We start from the raw sequence: 18,146 nt of genomic DNA on the forward strand, positions 1-18,146 counted from the left end.
CATTGCTGGCAATAATTAAGTCTCATAAGGACAAAACTTAAATGAGCAGTAGCCTTTGGGGATGGTATTAGAGTGCTAACTCTGTTTGTGGTTTAAATATTAATGTCAAAGTGTAATTACCACCCGCTAAGTTTCAGGCTAGTGTTTGAAAACACATTTAGCTAAGCAGGAAGAATGAGCTGTATCAGTTGGAAGCCTCTGCATGGAAAGGATCAAAACTTAGGGCTGAGGGAATTTCTCAGCCAGCAAGGAGCACAAGGAGACATGTTCGGGGGGTGTTCTTCATGCAAACCCAGTATGTAGTGGCTTTCTGCTGCTGGCTCAGGGTAGAACTCCCAACTTCTTCACTCAGCCCAGAGAGACAGAAATCTCACAGCAGCAATATCATGATAACTCATGCCAGTTGGGGTAGTGGATATTGTGTGTACACCTTGCAATTGCAGTTCTAGTCACACCTCGGTCTCAGGGAGAAAAGCCTCATCAAACTGAATGCTGTTGTCATTCTCTCCTTGTAGCCCCTTTGCTTCTTTCCTGGAATCTGGACAAGGATCCTGTTGAGCCTGCAAGATCTCCCCGGGTCTGAGTGATGAAGGAGGTAAATATTAATTTGTTTATCACATCTGCACTCCCTGTGTAGACCCCTAGAATTCGCAAGGCCCTGACACATTGATACTGGAGACAATGTAAAGCCAGGAAGGACCTTTTCTCCAGCTGCTCTAACCTCCTGATCAGAGACATTAGGCAGATCTTCCCAGAAACTCAGGAAGGTGGGGGAAGGAAGACTCAGAAATCCAGGATAGATTAACTTACTGCTTCAGGCTTAAAAGGGAAATGTGGTTTCCATGCCCACTAGTGAAAAAGCAAGAAAAGAGCTCTATGTGCTTAGAGGAGTGGAGCTAATCCTTCCAGTAACTAAAGCATACACTAAATAGTGAGCAAGTATGTACTTGCAACACTGGGAATCCTAGAGGGAGAGTATACAACTCCATGTTCCCCTCAAAGAAGCTAAGCATTTTTGAACCTTAGCCAAAGCTTGCTGAAGTTGAACAAGTGCTTTCTCTGACTTGGTGGGCCTGTAGCAGAAAAGTGTATAGAGCATAGGGACAGTAAGTAAGAGCAGAAAGAAGGGGGATGGTTTGTGCAAAATAGGTTTTGAACGGGAGAGAAGGATCCTGTGCATGCTAGCACTTCCTAGGGAAAAACAGTGCATTGCACAAGAGTCACAATCTGTGAGCCAGACACAGTGACATTAACTCTCCCTCTAGGTCTTGAGCAAGAAACAGAGAGAGGCTCTAATTCACTTCACTTCTCTGTTCATTTCAGACAAACAGAGAAGAAAAGCCAGAGAAATTGGAAAGAGGCCATGAAATGACTCTGGCTTTGTAATAGCTCTGTTAGCCTGGCCACTGGTTACAAGCATTAATAACATATATGCTCTTACCAATATTCCTAAGCCTTTGGGTGATGACAGTAATGAGGATGGGGGGGGGGGGAGTCAGAAAGTAGAGTTCTAATGCAAACATATCTTGCATAGTGTTGCCCAGAGTCTGTTCCTTTTCCCTGCACACTAGGGCTACCCTGCCTGTCCGGGGCTGGGGTTCACACAAAAAGAGCTCCCTACTCCAAGCAAGGCCAGAACATCCCTGTCCAGGACCTCCTTCCATCTGAAGCTGTCCTTGTGTCCTGAGTGAGATCGGCTGATCTCTGAAGCCTCTAAGCCCTTTGCACAATATAGGAAGGATTAAAGATGATCCCTCCAATGCTGCCCTCTGCCTCTGGGGACAGCAGAGGTCTGAACTGCCGTGAAGGGGGCTGGTGGGCAACAGAGAAATCTTTCATTCAACATCTGCTGCAAATCCCAAGGAGTTTAATGGGATTTGGCAATTTAATCCAGCCAGGGTTTAGATGATCAAAGAATTTCTTTGAGTCAGCACCACTTACAATGAAAGCTAGCCAAATGCTCAAAATACAGTCCCTCAGCAGGATGAAGCCTCTATTCTTTCTTCTTGGGTTTATGTGTCTTTATTTTTATCATCTCTCTGAGAGGAGGGGAAAGAAATAAAGGAAAGTAAAGTTTAAGAGCATGGATAAATTCTGCCTTGCTCAGCTTCTGTCCTGAGACACAGCTATCTTCAACCTCTCAGTGACACATTAGCCTTCAGAGAGATTGATCGATAGCTGGATTGCTGGGAAAGGCTCATTGCCAGTGCCCTAATGACCAGAAAAACTTGCCAGAGAAACTGCAAAATTAATTCTCTCTCTAAATAATTAAGGGTTAGGTGAAATTTTGTTCCATTAACTATTTCTGCTTGCAACTTAGCTGCAAATTCCTCCCTGCCCTTGATGTGGGGGTTGTGCTTCCAGCTGCTTTGGGATCTGACATAGCACTCTCTGGGAGGAGGCAGGGCCCTGCCTCCTGGCCTCCTGGCTTCTGTTTCTGGCTCTCTTCTGGTAATATGTGGAATCTCACACAAACCTCACGCATGTTTAAGGAGAAAATAGAGTCATACAAAATGGACAGCCATAGTAGGAAAATGGAGCCTTTCTCTTTCCCTGCCTCTGTCTCCCCTTCTGTAAAACGGCATCACATTGCCAAGCAACGGGCACAGAAGTGTGCATTATCTGCCTGTTCTACCCGAACCTTATGCTGGATCAGGTATTGCTTGTCCTACAGCCAGCATGAAAGCTGACATAAAAGCATGAACTGGCATGAACTCCAAACTACACACATGGGCTAATCCAACAGAAATGCAGCCATGTATAACAATGCACAAGAATCAAATTTGTCTTGCCAGAGGAGCTGGGAGTATATTGATTTGGTATAACGGTTGTGGAATCACAGCTGCAGATAACATCTGGAGATGCTTGCAGAGAAGGCAATGACTGAATCCTCCTTACGACAGATATCTTTCCAGGACAGAGCCAAGACTTGAACCTACCTGTACTGAACTGACTCTGGAGGTGTGTAGAAATGTTGGTTGCAACTTCCAGAGGGCTGAATTCACACACAACACACAGGAACATAAAGGAAAGATAAACTGAGCAAGCTTGTCGCAATAAAACAAGAGTGAGCTATGGTGCTGCTCCCTTCCTAGCAATGACACAACTAGACAATCACCAAGGCTCTCCGTGCTAACACTGCTCTGGTAGGGAAAAGACATAACAGCATCAACAAAAGACTGATGTCCTGATAACCAGCTCCAGAAAAGGGGAAAACAGGAGGTGTCTCACGGCTTGGACTGGCTGATGATGAACAATGCATTTCCAAGGCTGTTTGCTCTTGCCGGTCAGCCAAAACACAGAGTGGAACAGGCATGTTTTAGCAAAGAAATTGTTGTAACCTTTGTGCAGAACTGAAGGGTCTGATAGAGGCAAGGTGTATATACAACTTCTGCATCAGTGAATCAGTTGTTAGCACTGCAGTTTGATTTTTCCTCAGCTCCATACAGGAAAAAAAAGGACAAAGAGAAAACCTAAAGGATCCTCCAAACTGATAGGACATAATGCTGGTTTTGACTACACTTGGGTTACACTGACTTGAGGACATGTTATTCCCATGTTATCTGAGCAACACCTGGTCTTATATGCAGTTGTGCTTGTAGAATACTTCTGCTTCTACTCAGAGAAGAACAACTCCAGGGAGATCAGTGGAGCTAGAGCCAAATCATGGTTCTGACAAGTTGTAAAAGGCTTTCTGATTTTAGTGGAAACTGCTGAGAGTATCTAACAGATCAGAATTTGGATCAACTTCTGTCTGATTCAGGAAACAGGAAAAAAGCAGCACATCATTAAAACAAAATCTTCCATAATAAGCAGAACTCATTTCTCTGTCAATGCAGGTGACAATCCATCTGGCTGTCATCTGCCTTGACAGCTGTCACCTCTCTGTAAGATTGACACATTGAGAGAGTAGTGTTTCCTGTGCTTCTCTCCCTTGTACGGCTCTCCCGTGCTTCTGTCATAGTCTCCTCATTTAAAGCCTTTGTCAGCTGTCATTTGCATTTGATATTCACATCCATCCTTCATGTAGGTCTTTTGACTTCACCTTTCAACATGCCTTTTGCTGCCAGCATTCACCTGAGACTGATTTGCCAGACTGACAGATTTTTAATGCAACAGTAACTGGGCACAGAGAAGGGAGAGTGGGCTGTTCCAGGACAGGTCTTCTTTTGATGTTATTTGGAGGAACTCCAGATGCCCATCTACATCACTTAATGCCCTACTCCTGTCACTTTAATTTTCTATTGCATCTCCACATTGCATTTTCTGTCTTCTCTTTCCTGTCTCTTCCATCCAAATTGCAATCCTCTCTCAATACTTTTTCTTCTTTATACCTTTTACCACTTCTTCCTTTCAAATACAAATGCTTCATCACCACTGTCCTCAGCAGCACACAATGATACCACATGAGACACAAAAGATGTTGGCTCAGACATAAGAGATCAAGTTGCTCTTACATATACCAACGCTGAATGTAACCTCAAGAATTCCTGTCAGGAATGAAGTGGCCTTCAACTCTGAAGGGAAGGACAGAGCATTTGCCACTGGCTATGAAACGAGGTCCCCAAATCCTGTACAAAAGAAGAGAAAGGCATCCTTAAGCCTACACACAAGGAAGTTGCAATGCAGGGCTGCTCCAGTCATTACGACAAAGAAGGCCTTTGACATTAATCAGCCAGATTTTGCCCTGTTTGATACTGGTACAAATCCAGGTTAAACACCATGATTTCACTGGGATTACTTCACATTCATGCTGATACAAGCATTATTAAAATTTGGCTTCTTACCATTAAGATGAGCACCCTGCAGCAGAACAAATACCGCACACCTACTGCTGACGTACTTCTTAATCGGAAATAGATTTATTGACCAAAGATCAGTACAGCATTATACCAATTCTTTTTCCTTATTCTCTCTCTCTCCTTCTCCCTCTCTCTTAGGTCTCCTTTACAATTGGGAGAAGTAACAGCAATTTATGTCTGCAGTGAAATACAAATTCTTCCTCCCAAGCTTCCTTGTGAAGCAAACCCTGGCTGATCAGCTGCTTTCTCCCCTTTTCCACGAGAGTGACAAACACCTTCCTGATCAGTGCATTAGACAGATATAAACCATTTTCTGAAACCAATGAGCTGGTGCATTGTCTTGGTGCTCCTAGAATGCTGCAGCTCAGCAGCTACTGTCACTCAGTGGCTTTGGTGAGGGCTCTGGAGGAAGGCCAGGACTCTCTCCGCATCAGAGAGCTTTCCAGCTTCCTGTTAGAACAAATCTGTGCATGGCATACTACAGACAACTACTGTATAAATCACTGGGAGTAAAAATCAGAACCTCAGGCCCTTTTCTCCAAGAATACAGATCTCTGCAACTTAAGCTAAAGCAAAATTCCCTTAGATAACTACTGTAGCAATTCCTTTACTTTGCCTAATTTGTTAGGGAAAGACGGATGGACATTCACACGTGTGCATGCATGCACAGATGCATTGTTTTTCTGGTTTCTACACATGACTCCTGAGCATCCCCATTGTTTTAGAAGATGGATGAAGGTGAAGACTAAGATTTTTCTTAATTATCAGTTTTACATTATCACCCATTTCTGCTGTGATAGATCACTTGACACTCCTTCCTGTTCTGTGGGATTCCCTGATACAATCTACTAAATACAAACAGCTACAGCTACAGTATTAATTGTTTCTTTTTTCCTGCAAATACTGTGTAGCTACATGGTTATTTTCAACTTCCTTAGAACAGTCCTCAATGATATTTAATATCATTGTCAAGTTATTACATCCATAATTGCTTTACAATTGAGCATGTTCAGATCTCCCAATGAAAAAGCAGCTCAGAAAAATAACACAGTCCTGTGTAAGCCGTCACATTATTACAACTGGATGCAATTACTGTGGAATTCTGCATTCACATATCCTGTAAAAACGGGTACCATCAACTAACGTAACGTGCTATCTTCACCCACAGTGCAACAGTCTGCCCGCAGCGGGAGTACCTGAGCTAGCTTTGAACAAGCACATAGGGTCTGCGCACACCTGCCCGGTGTCCTCAGCATATACCGGCTCACTTGGGCTCATGTTCACCCAATTTCATCTTTGCTGCTATCGTTACCTAGAACAATTAAATGAAAGATGTCAGTGCTAGGCTCAGTGTGATATATTATCAGTCCAAGACTTCAGTGTAGACAAACCCTTTATCCTGCCCAAAGTCCTTTGGATGAATAACAGTTTCAGTAACATGCTTCTCATTAGTTTAGTTCTATTTGGACATCTGGGGAATAAGAGACTAGATTTTGCAAACTGTTCCAGTGATGGAGAGGAGAACAGCTAATTTTCTTGCCTACACCGTGCCATGGACAGAAGTTTACTACTGCTTCAGTTCCTTGTAGATGATACATTTGGCTACCAAGATGTTTTTCACAGGATTCTCTAATTGCCTGCCTAATTGTGTCTTGGGAACATCTTCTACAGAAGTGTCTTTGAGCTGCAGCAGTTGGGGATGGCAGTATTGCATCTTCCCTGCCAACTCACCCCTGCCAGTTCTCTCCATGTTTGTCTCATCTGTAAGAATAAATGAGTATCTGCCTATGCATTCAATCACTTTGTGCCTCTGACTGCTACCATCACTTTAGTGATAATGAGAATACTAGATCCCTAGAGATATGGGGAAGGGGAAACTTTGTTACAACAAGGCAAAATCTGTTTTGTTTTGTTGCTTCTGAGTCTGCTGCATTCTGAGACTAGGAAAATGTCTTTGGGGAGTCATTTTTCCATTTTTCAGATCTGCAGCGAATTTATATAGTCACACCAGAGACCTGAATGCCATTGTCAGTAACCAAGAGACACAACTTAATACTTCAGAGATCTCAGTGCAATGCATGGAACTACTCTGGCTGTAGGCCATGGTTCGGAAAGAATAATAATAAAAAAAAGTGCTTGCAAGAGGACTGCAGACCTAAGGAAATTAAAATGCTATTGATCTCAGCCCATCCTGTTCTCTTTACAACCTTCCCTGCTAGTAGCATCAGGAGTTTTGATGAAATTCATCATTACTACTAGGATAAATACATCTTTCGGTGGTATAAATCAGCAGATCTTGCTATGCAAATTTATGCCAAGTGAGGATATGCACCTCTCCAGTATTTGTTATGTACAAAGAAATAGTACCTGGGGTCAGTATCAAGAGCTCCAACATGGCTGAGGCTTGCAGAGCATTTGTTTAACTAATCAGCTATATCATGCAATCAGTGTCTATTTTTCCTCTCATAAATAGACATGCATAAGGGGAAAAAATCATTGTTAAATACTGATACAGTGGGTTTTAGCAAATTGATGATTTTGAAAGAAAAACAGAAGTACAAAGAAAAAGCTTCCCAGATGCTTGTGATTTTTTTTTCTTCTAGTTGAATAAATAATGTCTTTTGGCTACTTGAGTAAATATAAAACTTTTCAGAAATGGTAACTCAGCAAAGTACTAAAGAAGCCCAACAGTTTCAGAAGAAGGAATTCCCCAAGAAACAGCTGAGAGATGAGAGAAGAGCATGCATACGGGAGACAATGAATTCCATATTTGTCTTAGTTCCTCTAGATCTGAGAGGCAACTAAAAACAGAAATGATGAAATAAGGAAAGAAATATTTAATTAATAAACTGAAGGAAGAGACAAGAGCATGGCAGAGGGAATAGTTTCTCGATGCTTCACCCTGGAGTCCTAAGTAAAAGTTAAACAAACTGCCAGACATTACCAATCATCTTCACAGTAGTTTAAGTTTTAAAGCAGATCAGCATGCTATAGAGTTACTAAAGTGAACTGAATAAAATGCCAGAAATACCTCGGAGGGGGAATTACCACAGGAGGAGGAAGGAGAATGCAAGATGATATTGGTTTTTCACACTCAGGGAAATAAATACACAGGAAGTTATTGCATGTTTGAAGCCACAGAGTTGAAGGGGTGGCAATTTTGGCAGCAGGTGCGTTCACCATTAAACCACAGTGCTTTCTACTTCCACTCCTATTTCTTGTGTTTCTTAGGAACATCAAGCTTAAAACAATTGTCAGACTGGGAGCTGATCTTATGAATCGAAAAAAGGGAAGGCAGTATAATCTTTTTCAACCCATCTTCTTGTAAGGTGGTTTCTATTGTTTAACATCCCTCCATGGTCTTTATTAGCAAACAAAAATGTGAAGCAGTTCATATGCTCCATGTGAATTCTTACAAAGGAGGAGAACATCAGCATAAGATAGATGGGTCAGCTGGGAGGTCTAGGAGATTGGCTGTATGAATTTTAAGGAGCTAATTTCAAGAAAACAGTAATCAAGGAAGCTGGAAGGGTGAGAGAAGCTCATAAAAAGCAGCACACTGTTCCTCTCAGCTGATGGATCTGGGCTGATATGATTCTCTGAGGGTCTCAGATTGGCTGCACCAGTTCTATAAACTTCAGGTATTAGCCAAACCAGCTATAGGAAGCTGCATTTTTGAAGATCATGATTAGCTCCAGATTAAGTACCCCCATAAATCCTGTCAGCTGGAAATCTGTTTGTTTTTCTTTTTTAAGAAAATTATGTAACCAAGAAAATCCAGTATTTTTCCCTTTCTCCCCTTTTTTCAGTTGCAACATTTTAACAATGAAGCTGAGTTTTCCTGTGAGTGTAACAGGCAGGCCAAAATGTGTAAGTTCTGCTAACACTAAAGCTGTAAAGGGATCAAACCATCCCCAAAGACTCACTTCTCCATTACAGCAAAAGCCAGCAAGCCTTCCACACCTCCATCATTCCAGGATGGCAGAGCAATAACATAATGCCTGAGACTCACACGAGCTCTCAAAAGATTTATCTTCACCACATAGATCATTTGTGTTATAGAGCTCCAGTGTACTCATTAATCTGACTCCTGTCCAGACACAAAGTTCCATTGTTTCTGTTTTGTGGTGTTAACAACTCAAACTGATTAACAGAGAAAATGAGCACAGCTTGTCTTAAATAAAGGTAAGGAAGTTCAATGATATCATTCAGTTCTGTTGGCCTCTCTGAAAAAGGAAGGAAAATGTGAGGTTTTGGCCAAGAACAGCGAGTCTCTTAAGCATGTTCTGGTGTTTCAGCAATAGCAAGAGTTAAGATAGACACAGTGAGTTAGGGAAGGAAGTAAATCATGAAGCTCAGCTGATGGTTCAATGTAACACGTGTAGTACTTTCAAATCCACTGGCATAAATACCTGAAAATAACAAGATTGCATTTTGATAAAGAGGAAGAAGGTATGGTCTTCTGGGCTATACCGAGAAGTCATTGGTTCTTAAAGTCCTGTAGTCATCCAGTCTACATATAGCACAGTTAGTAGCATTTCAACTAGATACCGCTACATGGACTCCAACAGCTTGTGTTTCACATAAAGTGTGCCTTTCAGAAAGACTGCCAAGGTGAAATCCTTGTTTTATTGAACCTGACACTAAAAAGTTCTGTAATTTCAGTGGAAAACTTTCCCTTTAGTCTTGACTTACTGACTCAAAGTAAAAGAATTTACCATAGTTCTCAACTCTGCCATCTCTGGGATTCAGTTCTGCATATTGAGATCAGAAAGGACAGCTCTCAGGGTGAGTGCTGGAAAGGTCAAAGCTTCAGGTTTCTTCATATCCCGGAAAAAAGACCACTTTGGAAAAAACATGCCTCAGTGTGCAGTGCTGCAGGTGTGCAAAGGTGAAACATAGCTCAGCCCGTTCATTTTCCTGACCGCATTTTCCTGCAAAAATAGGTAGTTCTCTTGTCAGTTATCTGTGTGTGTTGTTAAACAAACCCACATGATCCCCTTAGGTGCCAGCAAAATGGTAAAAGGCCATACTACTCGCATCTGCAGTGCTCTGGAATTGTGAAGGTGCCCTTAGAAGAAACAACATAATGTCTACTAACGTAGAATTGAAAGAACAGAAAACTATTCCTTTCATCATTTTATTTTCTGTGCGTCCTCCCCACTCTCCTGTTCATTCATCAATCTCTGTATCTCTCACTGCCTGCATTACCTTTTTGGTGCGTAAGGGCTTTTGCTCAGATGACAAAAACCTGTGTTCCCCTTCCAGTCTCTGGAATGAAAGTCAATATAAAACAGCTCCTTATTTCCAGCTTTGGCTTTTTATACCTTCAGTAGTCTTTACTTCATTCCACTAGCAAATTTTAACTGACAGCTACAACCACTGACTTGCAGGCAAGGTGCTTAAAACCTTGTGCTACCACTGCATTAATTCAGGCAGAGACTGAAGCTAGACAAAGGCTGCCAAAGGAGGTACCTGTCAATGTATTTAAAGAAGAAAAGAAGCCAAGGAGGCCGTGCACAGAAAATACTAGCCATTCTCTGCAAAATACTTGGCCTTTTTCTTCCTCTTCCCCTATTTCCAGAGCTCTGGAATACCATGGCCACAGGGCAGAAGAACCATATACAAGATTTAAAGCATGAAAGTACAGTTGCAGAGGCTAAAACTTGTCACAGTGATGACATGAAACAGTGTTGCCTTTACAAACAGAAGAGCATTTGCAGTGAAACAGCAAGCCTTGCTTGTTAAACTAAAACCTAACTTTTATTTCCTGGCTGGCTATTTGAAAACAGATGGCGATGATGGCAAAAGGAGGCTTCTGCTAAAAGGCAGTCAAAATTCTGCTACTAGGAAATGCAGAAAATGAAGGTCTTTATTTTGTCTTGTGACATGGAAGTTAGTAAGAATAGATAAGGGCTGCTGAATGCAAATTCCTCAAGGGGGACGAATCACTTATCTCCAAGAATACGCTCTTCTCAGCATCCTCTGGCAACAGAGATCTTTGGGGCAATGCCAGATGGATCAGGGAACAGCAGTGAAGGAAAAGCCTTTAGCTTTCAGCTATTGGTGCTAGTGGACCAGCAGTGAGCCCTGGCCCAAGGTTATCACTGTTTTCTAACTGTGTCATGTCGGACAAATTGGTGTTCTCAGTCCTATTTCATTCCAATAAAGCTAGGACAAAGCTTCAGAAGCTTCAGACAAAAACAAACACATCTGTGATTCCAGGGTCATTCCTTCAAAAGACACTTCTGGATTTTTGACTCAAAATAAGCTTGTGACAGAGATCTGCACTGCTCTATCCGTAATTGAACTGTCTCTGCCTAACAACTGCCAGGCACTGGAGCACACGGGTACAAACTCTAACATAGCAAGTTCCACTGCTATCAGAAGACGAAAACAGTGATTGATGGTAAAGGACAGCCTGTTTCCAGCCCAACCACTTCCGGCATGTCACTCACCATGCATATTTTGTTCTGGCCCAACACAAATGTTCCAGGGAGCTGGGACATTTATACCCCAAAATTCTGGGTAGGAGCCTACAGGATGCTAAAGAGCAATGTAGGGTATCTCTATCCCTCTCTGACAGCAGGGGTCTGCTGTGACACCTGATGGAAGGCTATTCACATACATATGCATTCTGGCAATCAGACTGAGTTGCCGGTTGCTGAATTAACTATATCAACATTGTGAGGTTGAATTAGCCACATGCTGGCACCATAATTCTAATTGTTTTCAAATTCATATTCTAGTAAAAGTCTAATTAGTACATACCTCTGAATGAGAGCTGACAGCATGTAGGATGCTTCTGTGTTGGTGACACAAGTAATGAAGTATTACACACACTCACCAGATACCTCTGGGACAACTTTCCTCACATTGCATTTTGTCTGCTGTGGTAGACAAACAAATGCATGAAAACAAGAAGGAAAAAGCAGGTTGACAAACTGCATGAGATATAATATGTAGATCAGCCCCTTGGGAATCCAGCAGAGAACTAACGCATGACTGCAGAGCTCTGAATCAAATCTGATCCCTTTGTGCTAACAACTGTGCAGTTGTGTACTTGCCCACCAGTATGGCTGCACATCCCCAGCTTGCAGGATGACACAGCCTTTCACAGACACATACACAGGTCTAGTCTGCAGCACACATAAAGGCATACACTCATGTGTGTGGACTCACCCACATGCATCTAAGACCACTTGTGGTAATTCAGTAGCATACAGACACCTCCAAATTTCAGTACACACCATCATCCAAAGACACACTGTATCAGATGTCACCTCACCTTACCGGCTTTTCTTGGCCCAGCTGTATGGCTCAGCGGTGGGGAGAGCCATGTGAGAGATGTGACTGAAACCACAGAGTATCACTAAAAGCTTGTTTGGGTTGGGGAGAGAGGCTGAGAAGAAGAATGAGCCAGATAACACCAACCTTCTCTAGGCACAAGAAATACTGTCCCAGGGAAGGCATAGCATCAGCAAGTAGAAAGATGCCTGGATTTCAGGATGTGCTGCTCCTCACTCCAGCCCTGTTATGTGAGTCTCAGACTCAACAGGTCCATGAACTACTGAGCTTGGCTGGGGACCTCCGCAACTGGCAGCAGCCACTGTATACATTATTAATGTCACTGAGCCAAGAACTGACCCTGCTCCCAGCCAGGGCCAGGGTACGTTAATTATGTACGTAAATTAGCCCAAACTGGATGAACATGGAAACTGAATAATTTGCTGTTGGGCAGCAGTCAGATGCCCTGAAACAGGCAGTACAGGAAACAGGCAGAAACAGGAGCATAAGATCATCTCCTCCCAAACAGCACATGAATAAATGGTAAAACACTTGCCAGGGTAACCATCTCCATCTCACCCTAGAATCTGATTCTTTATCATGAAGACAAACAGAGTAGAAGCACTGGTGTAGGAAAGGAGCCTGTGCTCTTCCCAAACATACCTGCCATTCCATTGCCATGTTTGTCCGAGCCACTCAGATCTATGTAAACAGAATGGAGCCAAATAGCAGCTAATGTGAATGGTTCAGTGGAAAGTTAATATTTAAAAGCTAGTTAAGATAATTAGGGGGCAGTTTAATTAAACCATCAACTTAAACACAAAATGAATATAGGAGCTTTCGAGCCCAGCAGGAAGCACAGCTAGTAGATTCCCCTGGGAGGTTGCTAATTATTGTTTGTAGTGACTGCAAATAATAAATAAAAATAATAGTATTCCCATAAGCCTTAAAATTTTTAGGAGCTTGGTTCTCTTTTGTCCTATGCTTGCCCACTGCTCAACTCTTAGGGCATGCCAGAGAGCTTGAATCAGGGCATCTACATGATACTATAAAAGATTAGAAAGCTGCAGGAACTCAGCCTAAGATTTTCAAGGTCTTGTTTCCATTTAGTCTAACTCTCTCTGACAGCAGAGAGAACATGACTAGAATTCCCAAGAACCAAGCCACCTAGCTGTCCAGATTATGGTTTTGATAGTTTTTTACTGCTCTTCAGTTCTCATACAAGGACCACTGTCATGAACAGCTTGTTTATGATCGGGAATTGAAAGAAAGCCTTGTTTCCTCTTACTCTGAAGTCAGGCATGATATAGGAAAAGTTGTTTCCAGAAACACAGCTGCAGAGTCCTGATGCTTCACTAAGCTGTAGAAACATATGCAGAACTCAACTCCACCTCTGATTCTGTGTAGCAGTCTCCACAGTTTGATGTACGAGACTTTGTTCCCTTTATAAAGTTCTGCAAAGCTCTTGCTGAAACACTGTAAAGAACTTGAGTCTGATCTCAGTAATGCTGATGAGGACCAGGAGCACATCTTGCTCTTCCACTCCACCGCAAACAACAATGCTGAGAGTAGTATTATGGGCCAAACAGGGGAAAGATAAACACAACTGCAGCGTTGTGGGGGACATGCAGATGACTAATTCATTTAAACAGCTAAGAACAGAATTCTCTGGTAGCTACAGCAAGAGATGCCCCACTTCATGCAGAAGATAATTGCCTGGGTTCCCAACACCAGAAGGGAAAGTCTCTGCAGCAGAAGAGATGGTGCCCACAGTAGTATATGCAGGGCCTCAAGAAACCCAAGTGCCAATGTTTTCTCTTTCCTGCCAAATAGAGCTGAGCTGTGTTATCTAATTCTGAGCTACAGATTCTGAGTTGCCCAAGGGGAGGAAAACGCATTAATTACTTATGAATCAATTGATCTGTTGCTATTTCAGGAACAACTATCTAAAAGCTCTGTAATAGCCATGATTCCCAACCAGCAGCTCTCTCACTTAACACAAGTCACCACTCAAAGAAGAGCAGGGCAAGGGTCTACAGTACAGGGAACTTTCAGGATGCAGGGTTAACTCATACCAGTCTAAACTGTGCTTTGCAGCAGCTCAATTGCTGCTCACTGAGATCACTTAGGATAACTAAGCATCCAGGAAAACTGATCTTGCCCAGGGAGCAGAATATAGGAAGTCTCTGGACCCACTTCTCCATTCCTCTTCACCTGCTGTTAATATTCTGAGCAGAGTAAGATGGGTGCAACATATTCTCACTCCTAGTGGTGACAGTTCACAGCTGCTTTGCACTGATATAAATTGGAATACAAGAACAAGGTAAGGAAGAGACATGACCCCTTTCCACAGCTGCACTGTAACCAAAGCCTCCTTTCTGTAAAGGCCTGGTTCTTGCTCCACTGAAGCCAGTGACAGAACTCCTATTCAATGCCTCTGCGCTGAGAATCAGGTCTAAACCAGTATGAAGAATTGAGAAGTATTTGAGACGTGCTCTTGGAATACCCTACCCTTGCATCTGCAAGCTGCCAGGAACTGAACCACCAATGAATTAAAAACTATGTGAATATGGCCCAGACCCCCTCCTCTGAAAACTTAAGGTAGAAGTTTGCATTTTACTTGGCACTTCTCCTAAAAGCTGCTAAACTATTTTTGTCATTTTATGAATGTATGTGTCCGCCTCTGAAAAAAGTTCAAAGACAATTTAGCTTCACAGGAAAAACCTTCTTTTGCAGACAGACTTAAGGAACAGGAATCCCACTCATCAAAATCTTTTTGTTATTCTATATAACTGAAGCACAATTATCCACCAGCATGCTATCCCCATTTTCAGCTTCTCTCCTAAATAATTAATTCCTTTGTTATTCATCAATTCTCTCACAGTATAAGAGGGTCAAAAGTTGACCTTTGCTCAAGGAAGAATTGGGGGTTAATTTATAGGCAGGAATTTGCTCATGATGGTCAAAATCTGTAAAGAATGTTTTCTGGTGACTTTCTTGCTAATAACAATCTGTCAGCACTTACCAAATGTGTGTCTTTCTGTAGTATCTTTTAGTTTAGCAAAACATCAAACCAGAGGATACTAAAGAAAACATTCAGCCTTGCACAGCTCTATTTAGGAAAGATATTGAAGCTTTTTATGCAGAAAGTGTGTATCATTATAGCCATTTTATAGACAGGAAAATGAAAGCACAGACAGATTAAATGACTTGCCTAAGGTATCAGAGCAAACCACTGGCAGAGCCAGAAACAAACTCAAATGTCTTGAGTGTTGCTGCACTGGCCTGGTCACTGGATGACATCAGGTAAGGATCAGCTTGCTCACCACTGAACACAATCATTTCTCAGCTGAAACACGATAGGTTATGAGCACTACTTACCAATGTTATATGGCAATTTAGGACAACTGCCACCTAGACATTCTTTTTGATTTCTGTCATCCAGTTCCAATTCATGTCCCACAGTAAGTCGGTTGGTAAACAGCTGAATTCAGATTTGACCAGTACAATAACACAATCAGCTCTTGAGCAAAGCCTCTTTGACCAAGTTGCTGGGGGTTTCCATTCATCAGGGCTTCCAGCAATGCAGCAACTCCCAGCCAGGACTGCATTAACCCAGCCTTGTGCTCAGCAAGCAGTAGTGTTCAGAAAGTCCAGCCTGAAGAGGCAGGTAGGGGAGCAGCTACGATAAGGGATGGCAGACCAGCAGGACAGGCAGTTAGCACGTACACAGCAGCTGCAGCTTCAGCCTAGGGAAGTGCTGCAGCTGCACACCAGCTAGGTACTAAGAGGTAGCAAAACACTGATTAGAGGGGCTGTGGCAGAGGCTGAGAGGAGCTATGGTTCAGGGCAAAGACAGAAACTACAGAGCTGGTGGCAAGGAGTGAAAAGAAAGCACTAGCTTGATCTCTGTGCTGTCTGAAGTGCCCCTACAGGGAGGCATCAGGATTAGAGGGTTAATAAAAGCACTGTGCCATGTGGCCTACAGCTGCTGACTGAATTGATCCATCTTTGTCCATAGCGACTTGCTGTGCATGCATGAAACATTGGTTCAACACTGACCTAGAAGGCAGCATGCCAATTACTGTATCTAGTGACAGCCACAGCAGCAGCTCTCTTTCAATGGGAGAAACAGCTAAAGGGGAGAAAGAGGAACTCATCACAGGGGGATCTAAATGAAACCGAAACACATTTGCATTTCATTTAGATTTAATAAGATAGTTATTGTTTGTTAATCACATGCCAATTGATTACTGCAGCAACATATTTACTGAAGAGGAATAATTCAGCTGAAGATGCATATCCTACTCATCTAAACTGAATTAAGCAGATTCATGGAGCATATACCTGCAGTTTGACACAAGCACTTTGGAAAAATTGCTACAGTCTGGAAGTAGATCTGCCCTGTTGCATGGGAACCTGTGCCCTGAAGGAAGTAAAACCCGTGAAGGACTTGTCTGTAAGACACTGGAAGCCTGTATGTGAGCCTGCAGGCCCTGAAAACCACAGAGCTATGCTCTGTGAAGACTCCTTGTAGATGCCCTCTTTTATCATGAGGAAATGTAACAGGAATTAAAATAAAAAATGAATTTTACCTAAGTGACTACTTAATGGCTATCTAATAAAAACCTGTGTGATCAGTTACACTCATATCAGCATACATACATGCAAACTCACACATATGTATGGACATGCACATATAACCAAGCATGTAAAGTACAGAGAGTAATATCTGTATATAATCACAAACAAGCAGTGCATGCGACACACAAACATGCAAATGTACAAACAAATGGAAAAGGACACACAAACTCACTTAATGGTTTGCTACACTCACACAGATCCCTGCAAGAAATACACACTAATACAGAGCCATGTATTCTTGTGGTTTTGCATGACTATAGATTTGAAACAAGCATGCCTTACCATAAAGGATCATGTATACAGACAAGTAAAGATGTGTAAATATATAGAGAGAGTGAGGTGTGTATGCTCAACCAAAAACATATATGCATTTACATTTGGCACAAAAGGAGTCTGGTTCCAATTAAAAGCATCAACTTTAGTAGGTGTTCCAACATACATGTGTATGAGCAAATACACAGATGAACAAAATACATGCTCCTTGGGACAAAACCGGAAGGTGAACTCCCAACAGAGCCATCTACCTTCTCAGGAAAAAGCAAGTTCTTTCTGCAAGACTCCACAGTGAGCTGAAAAAGTAGGAGGTCTGGCAAAGGTCACTATCACAAAAGGTGGAGCAGAGTCAGAGAGTTTGCAGCTTGTGTGCCACTTCTGAAAAGGAGATCTGGGGTATGTGGGGATATGGGGAAAATAAATCCTATCTGATGGATACAAGAAACTAAACGATATTCTTTATGATGGTCTTCACACATAAGTAGCTGCAAATCAGAGGATTGCTCCAGCCGGGAAATGTCAATTGTATGGAAATGTCATCTTCATTGCAGAGCTCTCCCGGGGCTGCTGGGAACTGCAAACTCAACTGCATTAATTTCTATCCCTCTTGCACTCTCTCAGTCCCTCTTTTATTCTTCAATCTTTTAACCTTTATAAAAAAATTAAGAAACAACCATCTTTTTTGCATTCAGTAAAATTTTGTAGCTGTAATTGTGCAAAAAGGTTAAAGAGTTTCAATTAGAAAGGTCACTCTAGGATCATTCTGCAACTCGATTCACATGCTGCCTGCAATTTAAAAAGCTAAAGATAGCATTGAATAGCTTCCCATGCCAGTGCTGACACCTCCAGCTTCTCCAGTCCCACCAAAAATAAACCCTCAGTCCTTATTTTTAAAAAAGCCTAAAGGCACCCAGAACTCAGGAGATTAACCAGTGAAATTTTTTAACTTGAGTTTAAACTAAAGACCAGATCATGAGGAAGAAAAAATGCAATGTATACAGCAAAAGATATTTCCCAAAGGGAGGCCAACACAGTCTTAGAGGTGAGCATTTCCAAACCAAGGAAACTTGCCATCTGGAACTCACAAAATCTCCAAAGCATGAACATCATGAAATAGCTACAGTTCACATGGAAGCATAT

General features: G+C 42.2%; 2 protein-coding genes across 2 annotated transcripts in view; both read right to left on the minus strand.

The window, feature by feature from the left end:
* Nucleotides 1-18,146, minus strand: part of DISP3 (dispatched RND transporter family member 3) — a 99,888-nt gene that overhangs the window by 68,107 nt on the left and 13,635 nt on the right. The gene's annotated exons all lie outside the window — the stretch shown is intronic.
* Nucleotides 6,087-18,146, minus strand: part of UBIAD1 (UbiA prenyltransferase domain containing 1) — a 62,066-nt gene continuing 50,006 nt past the window's right edge. The window contains exon 5 of the transcript XR_009960603.1: nt 6,087-6,114. The gene's annotated coding sequence lies outside the window, so the exon portion shown is untranslated. The remainder of the gene's footprint in view (nt 6,115-18,146) is intronic.

The sequence above is a fragment of the Rhea pennata genome, chromosome 22 (genome assembly GCF_028389875.1).
Source record: "Rhea pennata isolate bPtePen1 chromosome 22, bPtePen1.pri, whole genome shotgun sequence".
Classification (NCBI taxonomy): domain Eukaryota; kingdom Metazoa; phylum Chordata; class Aves; order Rheiformes; family Rheidae; genus Rhea; species Rhea pennata.